Source organism: Eublepharis macularius, chromosome 1 (genome assembly GCF_028583425.1).
Source record: "Eublepharis macularius isolate TG4126 chromosome 1, MPM_Emac_v1.0, whole genome shotgun sequence".
Taxonomy (NCBI): domain Eukaryota; kingdom Metazoa; phylum Chordata; class Lepidosauria; order Squamata; family Eublepharidae; genus Eublepharis; species Eublepharis macularius.
In genome coordinates this window covers 155,265,504-155,277,777 of record NC_072790.1, presented here as the reverse complement: position 1 = coordinate 155,277,777, position 12,274 = coordinate 155,265,504, and the positions used below count along the sequence as shown (strand labels likewise).

At 49.8% G+C, this 12,274-nt stretch overlaps 1 protein-coding gene across 1 annotated transcript in view; it reads left to right on the top strand.

The window, feature by feature from the left end:
- PLD5 (phospholipase D family member 5) overlaps positions 1-12,274 on the top strand; it is a 243,323-nt gene that overhangs the window by 193,383 nt on the left and 37,666 nt on the right. The window lies entirely within an intron of this gene.

The following is a 12,274-nucleotide window of genomic DNA, read 5'->3' as shown; positions in this document are numbered from 1 at the left end:
TGCTGCTGCAGCCTTGAAGGAAGAGCCATTGTGAGAAGGCTCAATGGGTCACACCTCTGGACTTAGCTTTAATCTGGACTTAACTTTCATCAGGCTGGCATGAAGTCACAGCCTTGGAGCATTGTGAGTAGACATGGGCATGAACGGGGAAAAAATGAACACGCTGTTCGTTGTTCATTGCCATTGACAAACACAAACAGTAACGAACATGTCCCATTAATGAACATGTTTGTTGTCCGTTGTTCGTGGGGGCCAGAACAGCCCCCGTTGCACTTAGAGAGCCCATATTCACAGGAAGTGTTCATCAGGCTCTCCTCCAGCCATCATCCAAGTTTGGTCAAGATTGCAATACGGATCATGGAGTTATACATTCCCAAATCCGACACCCCCAGGAAACTCCCATTTGATACAATTGGAGCCACCAATTGACTTTGGCCCCATTTACAAGTGGTGGACTTGAAGGCGGGCCACCTCCCCTCTAGGGGGTGAGGGGTTTGGCTGCTCGCTGGCGGCACCCCCATGTGCCCGCCCACCAGGTCTCAGAGATGCTACTTTCTGGAACTCAGTAAGATAGGTGATGTAGGCGGCCACCAGGCCTGGCAGGCTTGGGGAGTTGGTGGCAGGCCACCTCCCCTCTAGGGGCCAGGGGGTTTGGCTGCTCACTGGTGGCACCCCTCATGTGCCCACCCGCCAGGCCTCGGAGAGGCCACCTTTCTGAAGCCAGGGAGATGGATGGTGTCGGCAGCCACCAGGCCTGGTGGGCTCGTGGAGGCAGTGGTGGGCCACCTCCCCTCTAGGAAGCAGGAGTGTTGGCTGCTTGCCAGTGGCACCCGCTATGTGCCCACCCACCAGGCCTCAGAGAGGCTACTTTCTGGAACTCAGTAAGATGGGTGATGTCAGCAGCCGCTGCATTTACCAAATGACCCAGCAACAATCTGCTAAGAATACCCTACAGCAAGACATGGTGGCGAATGTGGAGGCCTTGCAGACAAACACACACTCTGGTGGGTCAGAGACACCAACATATGTCCACTAGATGGGGACTTCATGGCATCAGGGCCGATGCTTTTGTCCACACCTCGTGTGGTGCAGAGGCTGTTGCCGCCAACACACACCAGCTGGACATGGAGCATTGGACAGTTAGGTACATGGGATAGATAGGGTCCATAGCTGTATGGGATAAGTGTATAGGATAGAGGGATGCTTGGATACATTGAATACCTGTATTGGATTGACAGGAGAGACAGATATGTACAGAGATATTGAGGAGACAGGTGTATTGCATAAATATCTGGGTTGTCCTGGCATTAGACAGTTGGAAGGAAAAAACCAAGGGGCCCACCCCTATCGTGTAGAAGTGGAGGCTCACATGCTGGCCATCAAGGCAGTGGAGGATGCCTTCCCCTCAGTCATGGGGGAGGCATCAGTTCCCCTAGGAAAGGGGATTGTGGGCAGATAGGTGGGTGCCCACGTGGGGAGCTGTCCTGTGGGCTGCCCCAGCATCACCCAATGGCCTGCTATCACAGACATGGTAGCCTATTCAGCAACCTACAGAAGACAGCATTGAAGCGAAGGCTGATGCTGTTAAGGGTCCCTCCAGCCAGACATGGTGGAGCCAGGAGGACAGTCAGCCCAAACTAAGAACCCCGGTTGACGGGATCCACCTTGGAGGAATGTGCAAACTGTTGCAGGAGAGACATTTGTCTGCCCCTCCTGTGTCGAAGTGGAGGCTGCTGCCAGCATCACCTGCCTTCCTGCCTTTGCAGAAAGGGCAGGAGTCACGGGTCCCATTCCCCCCTGCTCAGAGGGGACAGCAGGTGCCGTTGATAGGGGGCACCATGTGGGACAACCATATGTGGGTTGTCTCCTGAGCTGTCCTTCCTACCCAAATGCAGTGGCACCTGACATCGCCCACCTTCCTACCGTCGCAGAAAGGACAGGATGGACAGGACAGGAGAGGTCATTGGAAAGGGCCGTATTGGTTCCACAGAGGGTGAGGTTGAAAGAGGAACTGGGAACCTGTCAGGGAGAGGATGCGATGGGCAGGACAAGTCGTTGGGAAGGGTCATGGTGGTTCCATCCAGAGAGGGAGAGGTTGAAAGAGGGACCAGGAACTTGTCTGGGAGAGGAGGACAAAGGGTTACCAGCCGTGGAAGCAGTCCCGAGAACTGAGGGAGGCTAGAGTGGTTCCCCACCACTCAGAGAGACCTTACCTGAGCAGGCAGGATGGGCACTACTCATAACTGTGAACCATTCCTGCCTTCATGGAAAGGACGGGAGTCGTGAGACCCATTCCCTCCTGCTCAGAGGGGACAGCCGGTGCCGTTGAAAGGGGGCACCATGCGGTACAACCACATGTGCAACAGCTCCTGAGCTGCCCCTCATCCCCCAAAGCAGTGGCAGCTGACAGCACCCACATTCCCGCCTTCTCAGAAAGGACAGGATGGGCAGGAGAAGTTGTTGGGAAGGGTCGTAGTGGTTCCATCCAGAGAGGGCGAGGTTGAAAGAGAGACCAGGAACTTGTCTGGGAGAAGATGCGATGGACAGGACTAGGGGTGTGCAGTTCGGGTTTTGGAAACCCGAAAAAACCCCAAATCACCCCGATTTGGGTTGATTCGGGGAAACCCGAATCGATTCAGGAAACCCGAATCGATTCGGGTTTTCTGAATCACCATAACACAAATCGATTCGGGTTGATTCGGGATTATTCGGATTTTTCAATGGGAAAATGCCTCCATCTTCCCGGATGCCAAAGGGCATTCCAGCATTCTACCTCACAAAAATAACACAACTCACTTAACATCAGAGAATCACAAAAACACAATTCCTGTCAAAAACACTTTATTTCTTGAACAGCTTTAGGTTACACAGCAGGGGGGCACACCAAAGGGCATGGCAGCAGTATCTTACACAAAAATAACACAACTCACTTCACATTAAAGAATCACCCCAAAAAATTGCTGTCAAAAGCACTTTATTTCTTTAACTGCTTTAGATTACACAGTAGGAAGGCACAACAGGGCATGAAAGCAGTGTACTACACAAAAATAACACAACTCACTTCACATCAGAGAATCACAATTGCTGTCAAAAACGGTGAAGTGGGTTGTATTATTTTGTGTAGTACACTGCTATCATGCCCTGTTGTGTCCTCCTACTGTGTAACCTAAAGCTGTTCAAGAAATAAAGTATTTTTGACAGGAATTGTGCTTTTGTGATTCTCTGATGTTAAGTGAGAGTTGTGTTATTTTTCTGTGTGGGGGACTGCTGGTGTAATGTGTCATAATGCTTTGCCTACTTGTACTTTGAAAGGGAGAAAATAATTTTTTAAAAACTTTATTTTGTGTTGTTCGTGTTTTATTCTTTGTTGTGCAGTTGGTTCCCATCATAGGGAACAATGGGGCTGGCTGGCCAGCCATCTCTGTAGGTGGTGGGGGAATTTGAGGGAGGGTGTCTGTGGTTCAGGTGCTCTTTCACAGGGACCAGCTGGCACTAAGAAGTGTGCCCACCATTGTGGCACCCCTGGGCTGTGCAGAATTGCCCAGGGAAAGAGAGTTTAGAAGTTCCCAGCATAGGGAACAAAGGGAGAGGGCTGGCCTTTGCCAGCCTGTTCCTGGGGTTATGGGTGTGGGGCTGCTGGGGGTAGATTTGGGTCTGTGAGGGGCTAATGTGGGGATCTGGGTCTGTGTGTGGCAGCTGGGGGGGAATTGGGTTTGTGTGGGGCTGTAAGGGGTGGACTTTGGGGGCTGAGAGCACCTACTTGGGGAGGCCATGAAATGACCCCCCCAAGTGGGAGCAGGCTGAGCCTTGGTGGGGGTGGGAGGAAAGGTGGGAGAAGGGCCCCTGAGGGTAGGGGGGCATTTTGCATGCAAAATGCCACCCCTGGCAAGACAAGCCTCCCCCAGCTGTAGTAGAGAAAAGAGCACCTACTTGGGGAGGCCATGAAATGCCCCCCCAAGTGGGAGCAGGCTGAGCCTTGGTGGGGGGTGGGAGGAAAGGTGGGAGAAGGGCCCCTGAGGGTAGGGGGGCATTTTGCATGCGAAATGCCACCCCTGGCAAAGGAAGCCTGCCTCTTCATTTTTTCCCCATAGGAAAAAATGAACGAAGATCAGCAGCAGCAATCTAAAGCTATGCCCTTTTTTAGGTAAGGATGGGGGGACCTGGTTTGGGGGGCCATAACATGGCCCCCCAAAGTCCAATTGGTCTGAAACTTGGGGGGTTGTTAGAGGGGAGTTAGAGGAAGGACCCCACCAATTTTGGGTTGATTAGGTGGGAAAATGCCTTCCCCAGGCTTCAGAGAAGCCTGGGGAGGCTTTTTCCCATTGAAAAAGCTACCCCGAATCAACCCGAATCAACCTGAATCGGCTGGGCGATCCGGGTTTCTGCTATACCCGAATCAGCTTCTCGATTCGGGTTTGCCAGATTCGGGAAACACGAACCAGGGTGCCTTTGCACACCCCTGGATAGGACAAGTCATGGGGAAGGGTGATATTGGTTCCATCCAGAGAGGGTGAGGTTGAAAGAGGGAACGGGAACTTGTCTGGGAGAGGAGGACAAAGGGTTACCAGCTGCATTGCAGAGCAGGACAGGAAAGACCCAAACATTTGCAAGCCGTCAGCCGAGAAACCCACTGAGCCTGACATAGGACCTTGGAAGCAGCCCCAGAAATTGAGGGGGGCTAGAGCATGACACCACCACTCCCAGATACCTGACCAGATCAGGCACAGACAATACTCAATGTGAGCCCTCAGGAGAGGTGGCCACTGAGCTTGGCCCCTGACCTTGGAAGCAGCCCCGGGAACTGAGGTGGGGGGCTAGAGCACAACACCACCACTCTGAGATACCTGACCAGATCAGGCACAGACGATAATGTGAGCCCTCAGCAGAGGTGGCCGCTGAGCTTGGCCCCTGACTTTGGAAGCAACCCCAGGAACTGAGGAGGGCTAGAGCATGACACCACCACTCACAGAAACCTGACTTGAGCAACCACGGGACAGGTAATAGTATTAAGTTGCTTTGCCCCGGAGCCAGTCAGAGGGCCAGAGATCTTGAGGCCGCTGCAGAGGAGCTTTGCCTAGAATCACAGTAGACTGGGGTGGCTCAGAGCCCAGGCAGGTCAAGATCCACGGAGGGATATCCAAGCAGGTTGAGGTTGACCTTCACGAAGGTCAACATGTCCACCAGGTCCTGGTACAGACGTGCGCAGTGGGGACAAAGGAGGTCTCCCAGGTGGGAGAACACCTGCTTGCTCTGCATGCTGGTGGGAGGGCAGGAAAGGATGTTGGTTGCCACGATGGACAGGTCCAGCCATACGGCAGATTTACTCGCCCAATACTCCAATGGGTTGGCCTGGGGGGGCTCAGTGGGCTCCACAAGGTACTCTCACACCATGGCCCCCGCCAAGTCCTCCACTGTGAGAGATGTGTCCACTGTGCTGCGGCCAACCACACAGCCCACAGACGAGGACCAGAGATCGAGTGGTCCTGTTTCAGTGGGTCTCTCTTGGTGTGGCTCTCTTCCTACCTCCTCCTCCTCCTCCTTCTCCACTGCCTGCCCCTCGCCCCTGCCTGGTTCCCTCCATCCTGCCTTCTCTACCTGGAAATGGAGCACTGCTCTGCGGACCTCCCTTTTCCAGCGCTGCATCTTGCCCCCCTGCATGGTGATGCTTCCCTTGATATGGGGGTCACAGAGGGAGGCCATTTGGTATGACACCTCATGGTGCAGAGGATGCAAGCGCTTGGCCATGCATGCCTGCATCCTCCTTTCAAATTCCCTGACCCTGGGGAGCAGCAATTCCTCATGCTCGAGCTCCTTGGCCAGGAACTGGTCGAGCCCGTGGATCAGGGGGATGACCTGACTCAGGCTGGCCTTGTACGAGCACAAGAGCTTGGTGGCCTCCTTAAAGGGTTTCAGTAACCAGGACATCTTGTCAAGGACTCTCCATTTCATGGAGTTGAGGCTGAGCTCCTCTCCCTTCCTCTAAATGTCCATCGATGACAGGATGTCCTGCAACGGACCCTTCTGCTCCAACAGACAACATATCATGTCATAAGCAGAGTTCCAGCATCTGAGCAAGTACTGATAGAGGTAGTGCTCTGGATCCCCCCCTCCCCCTGCCTCTGGAGCAGCTCACAGGAAGAGTTGACACTGCAGGAAAAATGGGAAGCGATGTGCTGACAGCTGTCCAGCAGTTTGCGCGTCCACAAAGTTCCATCCTCCCAGCTGTCCCTCGGCTTGCTCCCTAGCCTGAGAACGTCCCTTATTACCAGGTGCAGCTTGAGCACCATGCACACCAGACCTGGGAGGGATGCCTCTTTCAGGGCTGCCAACATATTGCTTCCCACATCCATCACCATGAAGCCACGGACAAACCCTTCCCCCGCCCCGCAGCCGTCCACTCCCTCAGAGCCGCCATTATGGTGGTGGTGATGTTCTTCCCAGTATGAACATCGTCCATCCCCCGGGCCTGGAGAAGAACTACCCTGTAGCTCAGTGTCAGGCATGGCACCTTTTTTCGGGTGCCAGTTTTGGGCCTGGTGCGGCGGAGGTCCCCTGGTTGCCACCAGTGGGCGGTGATGCCAAGGTAGCTGTGATGGCAGCCACTCCACAGGTCCGCCATTAAGTGCACGGTATGGCCTTTGGCAGCCAAAAGTTTCCTCAGCATCATGTCTTGCACGCACTGGTAGAGGGCAGGCAGGACTTGACGGCCAATGGTGCACCATGACGGTGTGGAGTACCATGAAGTAAAATGCTGAAGCAGCCTGCAGAAGCCCACACCCTCCACAATGGATAGGGGGAATCCTTGTAGGGCAATCGTCTCTGCCACGACATGAATGCCTGCCTCCTGAGCCCTTGACCTCACCCTTTTCAGCGGCACTGTCCCCGATCCCAAGGGAACAACCTCCGCAAGGGCAGTCTGCCTGAGCATTCTGCTCCCACCAGCATCACCCTCGGGGCGAGGCTTCTTGTTTGGGGTGGATTCCAGTGACCCTCCTACTGATCCCTGGTCAGAAGAGCTGGTAGCCCACTTTCTCCCCCCACGGCATGTTTCACTGGGCAAGGACAGAGACCACAGGCTCGGGCAGTGCGTCTTCAGGTGCCTACTCAGGACCATCGATGACAGGTGCTTTGGGTCATTGCCCCTGCGCACCAGGCCATCACAGGCATGGCACCACACCATGCAGGGGTCATTCGGAATGGTCTGAAAGGCCCTCCATATGGACAGTTTGAAATGTGGCCCATTAACTGTTCCACAGGAATGAAGAAAAAGGGTTACAGGCAGTGCTGCGGACCTTGCACTGGAAGACAGTGTGAGGGGGGGACTGCAGGCAGGGACAGCAGCAAGAGTTTGGGATGGGGACAGGATGGATGTTTCATCGAACCCCAACCATTCCTCCACGGATCCCTCCCCCTCCTCAAAAAGTTTAAAGAGATCCTCTTCCCCCAGCGGCAAGACCTCTTTGGCCTTCTCCACAGCCCCCACAGCTGAATCTTGGGGAGCAGGAGTTTCTGCTGCCCCCAAGCCCCGCCCAGTACTGCTCCCCACGTGGCAACTGGGACAATCTTTTTTTTTATTAATAATTTTTTTATTGGATGGGTCAATATATAATCAATTTCAAATACAAATACATTCCATTTCAATTCCCCTGTGTATATTTCCCCACCCCTCCCTTTTCAATATTGACTTCCAACAGCACTCCAACCCCCCATTATTGATAATACCTTATTTCTATACTAAAGTTGTTCTTTTCTTGTTATTAGTAAAGATCTTAATTATATCTTATCTTACTTAATTTCTTTAAAACCCCTCGAAAGACCATAATTGTCCCTTAACATCCCACTTCTTTTCCATGTATTTTTTCAACTTTTTCCAATCTTCCAAAAATACTTCTGGATCTTGCCCCTTCAAATGTCTTGTTAGTTTGTCCATTTCAGCCATGTACAACAATTTCCTTGTCCATTCTTCAATTTCAGGTATTTCTTCTCTCTTCCAATACTGAGCATATATTATTCTGGTTGCTGATATCATATAATATAACAATATCTTATCATTTCTATTAACATCTTCCATATGCAATGATAATAAAAACATTTCTGGATTTTTTGCAACATTATAACAAAGTGTCAAAGACATCTCAGTACATATTTTGGTCCAAAAGTCTCTAGCCTTACGACAAGTCCACCACATATGAAATAGAGAACCTTCATCTATATAACATTTTAAAGCCATTCTCTCTAATACTGGTACATGTTGATATTTTTAAAGTATTTTTCCATAATTGTTCCCATGCTTCCATCGTTATTTCATTATTACAATTTATAGCCCACTTTACCATTTGCACCTTGACTGTTTCATCCTCTGTAAACTACTTCAATAACAATTTGTACATTTTAGAAATTATTTTATTATTATCTCCCAACAGTAATTCTTCTAACTCTGAATTCTTGGTTCTAAGGCCTGTTTTATTTTGGTCTGAATCAAATAAGTCTTTGATTTGTCTATATTGCAACCAACCATATTTAAATGGCAACTCCTCATTTGGTTTAAGGTTCAACTCATTATCTGTTAATTCTGTTAAGTCTTTGAGAGTAAGCCATTCTTTTCCTTTATGTTCTAATTTTGGGTTGATCACCTCAGCTGGTATAATCCACAGTGGTTTCTTCTGGTCTATAATTTTTTTGTACTTTAGCCAAGTCAACAATAAGTTTCTTCTCAAATAGTGGTGCTGAAACATTGCGTCCATTTTATACTTATCGTACCACATATATGCATGCCATCCAAATAGTTTATTATAACCTTCCAAAGTTAGTAGTTTGTGATTGGTTAAAGACACCCATTCTTTTAGCCAGACTAAACATATCGCTTCATGGTAAAGTCGAAGATCAGGTAACTGCATTCCACCTCTTTCCTTAGCATCACAAAGAACTTTAATCTTTACTCTTGGTTTCTTTCCTGCCCACACAAATTCCGATATCTTCTGCCATTTTTCAAATTGTTTCTTGTCTTTTACAATTGGTATTGTTTGCATTAGGAACATCATTCTAGGCAACATGTTCATTTTGACTGTGGCAATCCGACCTAACCATGACAAGTTTAGTTTATTCCATTTTATCATATCTCTTTCAATTTGTGTCCAGAGCTTTTCATAGTTATTCTTAAACAAATCAATATTTTTAGCTGTCAGCTCTATTCCCAAATATTTAGTCTAGTGTACCACTTCACAGTTTGTTATTTCACTTAATTCCTGTTGTTTCTTCTTGGTCATGTTCTTAGTTATTATTTTTGACTTCTTTTTATTTATATAGAAGCCTGCAAAATCTCCAAATTCTTTAATTTTTTCCAGTAGTCTTGGCAGAGTTTGTAGTTAGGGGTGTGCAATTCGGGTATATGATACCCAAAAAAACCCCGAAACAACCTGTTTCGGGTTGTTTCAGGTTTTCCCGAAACATTTCAGAAAACCCAAAACGTTTCAGGTAATCCGAAACAGTGATTTCTGAAATGTTTCGGTATTTCAGCTTCTTTTAGTAATGCATTTCAATGGGAAAAAGCCTCCCCCAGGCTTCCCGGAAGCCTGGGGGAGGCATTTTCCCACCAAATCTAGCCAAACTTGGTGGGAACCTTCCTCTAACTCCCCTCTAACAACCCCCCAAGTTTCAGAAAGATTGGACTTTGGGGGGGGGCAAGTTATGGCCCCCCAAAACAGGTCCCCCTATCCTCGCCTCAAAGGGAAAGGTTTTTGCTTGCTGCTGCTGATCTCTTACGTTGTGGATGCTGCTGCTGATCTCCATGTTTCCTATGGGGGGGAAATGAAGAGGCAGGCTTCCTTTGCCAGGGCTGGCATTTTGCATGCAAAATGCCCCCCAACCCTCAGGGGCCCTTCTCCTACCTTTCCTCCCACCCCCACCAAAGCTCAGCCTGCTCCCACTTGGGGGGGCATTTCATGGCCTCCCAAATTAAGTGATCTTCCCCCCCCTTTCTGCACTATTCCCAGCTGGGAAATAACAGAGGCTTGTCTTGCTAAGGGTGGAATTTTGCATGCAAAATGCCCCGAACCCTCAGGGGCCCTTCTCCTACCTTTCCTCCCACCCCCCACCAAGGCTCAGCCTGCTCCCACTTGGGGGGCCTCCCAAAGTAGGTGCTCTTCCTCCCCTTTCTCCACTATTTCCAGCTGGGAAATAACAGGCTTGTCTTGCCAGGGGTGGCATTTTGCATGCAAAGTGCCTCCAACCCTCAGGGGCCCTTCTCCTACCTTTCCTCCCACCCCCCACCAAGGCTCAGCCCCAAGGCTCAGCCTGCTCCCACTGGGGGGGCATTTCATGGCCTCCCAAAGTAGGTGCTCTCAGCCCCCAAAGTCCACCCCCTACAGCCCCACACATACCCAATTCTCCCCCAGCTGCCACACAGAGATCCAAATCCCCACAGTAGCTCCTCACAGGCCCAAATCCAGCCCCAGCAGCCCCACACAATCCCAGGAACAGAGTAGAGGTGAGAGAAGGGCCCCAGAGGGTTGGGGGGCATTTTGCATGCAAAATGCCACCCCTGGCAAGACAAGCCTGCCTCTTCATTTTCCCCCCATAGGAAATAATGAAGAAGGACTTCCGGTTTGGGATTCATGGAGGTCTAACGCAGCTCCACTTGCGGAGCTGACCGGACTGCCGTTTTAACCGGCCGGTGGGGTGAAAATAGCCCGCGGCCGACTGCTCTCAGGCGGGGAGCAGGCAAAGAACGCTCGAGACCCTAGGGTGAGTTAGATCTCGGACGAGGGGGGGCTCTACACAACGGGTCCCCTCCCGATCCTTGAGGTCCCACCTTGCGACGGGTCGGCTATAATCTCTGCGGCAGTTTTGGGGCCAATTCGGCTGGCATAAGACCTGCATACCCAAGCTTCGATTGGGGGAAGAAGCTGAGAGGAGAACTTAAAATCGAAACAGCGATTACAACCCGAGAAAAGTGAAGAGAAGGTAAAGATCATTATCTTCTGAGACGGGACAGATTGATAAAAACAGAGAGGAAAAAAAGTAGATTTTTAAACTGCAACAGACTAGTGAAAAGGAGGGGAAGACTCGGCAGGAATCGAATTTAAAAAGAGACTAAGTTTAAAGAAGTTATTAAAGAAATCGGACTATTGTTTTGAATACCTGTGGCTTTGGAGCTGTGAGAAAAAGACACCATCGCGAGATCTGCTGTGGGAAGACGGGAGACAGGAAGTGCGTAATAACAATAGAGCGGCTGGAGAGAAGCGGCCCTTGCTGGAGGGCAGGAAGTAGGGAATCGCCATTTTTGAAAGGGGAAGGGTCGCGGCTTCAGCGGAAAAGGAAGTAGGCCATCTTGGATTACAAAATCATAGAGAAACCATAGAGAAAAGACGCCCGACATTTTGGACTCTTTAAAATTTAATTTTTGCAAGAAGACCGGGACATTTAAAACAGAAAAACGTTAAATTTTACGCCACGGAGTTAAGGAAGAGAGCGGATTCGTGGGAGCGAGCTAAAGCAAGCCCCACGATGTCAAAAAAAGAGTGGCAATCGGCAATAGAAAACCTGGATAAAAACCTGGACAAAAACTTTTAGATATGATTAAAGAACTTAAGGACATGAAATTGGAGCTGATAAAAGAGCTTAAAGAGGTTACACCGACAGTAAAATCGGAGCTGTCAGAAGTGAAAAAAGGTATGGAAACAATACGAAGTGAATTACAAGGAACGCAGCAGAGAGTTAAAACAGTAGAAGACGCGATGGAGAATTTAGCAGACACGCAACAAACAGAGATGAGATTGGTGAAGGGGAGAATGTCAGTTGCAGAAACTAAACATATGGAGAAGCAGCTACGTTTTCGTGGCTTGCCAGAAGTGGAAGGAAAGTCAGCGCAAGAACAGATGACTGAGGTGTTGGCTGAATACCTGGGGAAGGAGGAGGAGGAAGTTGTGGCTATCCTAGATGTGGCATACCGTGTGAATTCGAGAATTGCAACCCAGAGGAAATTACCAAGAGATGTGATTGTGCAGTTTACAACACGAAATATGAAAGAGAGGATTGTGACAAAACAGTTTCAAGATCCATTGGAGATTGATGGCAAGACGATCATTATAATGAAGGAACTGCCCAGATCAGTGTTATTAGATCGGAAAAAATACAAAGTGCTAATTCAGATTTTGAAGGACATGAAAATCAGGTACAAATGGGAGCTACCAGAAGGAGTGTCCTTTGAGTTTGGAGGGGCCAAAAAACGCATTAGATCTGAGCGAGAGATGGAGCGATTTATTAAGGACAATGA